Raw genomic sequence first — 1,504 nt, 5'->3', positions numbered from 1 at the left:
TCAAATCTACAAAGTAACTAGTAACTAAAGTTTTCAAATAATTGTAGTGGAGTAAAAGTATAATATTTGTCTCTGAAATGTAGTGGAGTAGAAGTAAAACCTACTGAAAATTGGAAATACTACAATAAAGTAAAAGTACCTCAAAATTGTACTTAAGTACAGTACTTGAGTAAATGAATGTAGATAGTTACTTTAACTGACCACGGTACTACCTTCGATTCTAATAAGACTCAGGTAAGATCTCAGAGGCAAATATTGTACTTTTACTCCACTACAATTATTTGAAAACTTTATTTACTAGTTACTTTTTAGATTTGGATTATTATTGCAAAACATATATTAACCACTTCAGCCCTATATATAAATTTCGGCTATTTTCAAAAGATTTGTATACATTTAATACATTTGAAAACTTGTGAAATGGGACATTCTGTATAATGAGTACTTTCTACTTTTGGTACTTTAAGCACATTTTAATACCAATACTTTTGTACTTTTACTTTTTGAATACGGGACTTCTACTTGTAACAGAGTATATCTACATTGGAGTATTGATACTTTTACTTAAGTAAAACATGTGAGTACTTTTTCCACCACTGAAAGTAGCATGTGACATAATAATAAGATCCCCATATTGAGCGTCATGTCTCTGTCGAGTACGTTTGCTTCACTTGTTTTCGTCACCATACCGCCATCTGGTGGATGGAAAAGGGCTCTGAAAATGCATTTTCTGTTTAATAAGGAGCTGGAGAGACATTGGAGACTCCTTTTACTGAACAAACACTCTACACAGCAATGAGTACTATCAGAATATAGAGCTATTTAACACTTATTTTAACCAAAGTAAATCACTTACACTACCTTTCTAGCACTTTGAGGTTTGTTTAGCACTTTGAGGTTTGTTTCAAATGTAAAGTGCAATACAAATAAAATTTATTATTATTATTATTATTATTTAAGGAAATAAGGAAATAAGGAAATAATAATAATAATAATAACTTGAATTTATAGAGCCTTTCAATAAACCAAGGACGCTTTACATAAACAATAAAAAAACAACAAAATAAATCCAATTGTTTGCCAAAGGCCTGTGTGAACAACAAGTGTCTCTTCAGTGCGGACTTGAAAGAGTCCAATGTTGGCACCTGGTGAATCCCCATGGGGAGAGAGATCCAGAGGGTTGGGCCTGCCACACTGAAAGCTCTATTGCCGAAGGTCCGCTTATGTTATGGTGTTATGCCGGGGCGTAGCCAGAACGCTGGCATAGGCTGGGCGTTAGCGGGTGGGCACTCATGCACGCGCACTGTGCGGAGAACATTTTAGTGCGGGGAAAATCTTCGGTTATTCTCGGTTTTTGTCTAACTTTTTTGCGAATCTTTGCGGGTTCTTTATGTTATTTAATTATTATTTTTGCCTTATTTTTCATCAAAATATTGACAGTTATTGCAATGCCCCGTTGTCCGCCTCCAGGCAAAACACTGAGGCCAATATCCACATGCAGCAC

This window comes from Gymnoscopelus braueri, assembly GCF_963280865.1.
Source record: "Gymnoscopelus braueri genome assembly, chromosome: 20".
NCBI lineage: Eukaryota > Metazoa > Chordata > Actinopteri > Myctophiformes > Myctophidae > Gymnoscopelus > Gymnoscopelus braueri.
Note: the sequence above shows the minus strand (reverse complement) of the source record.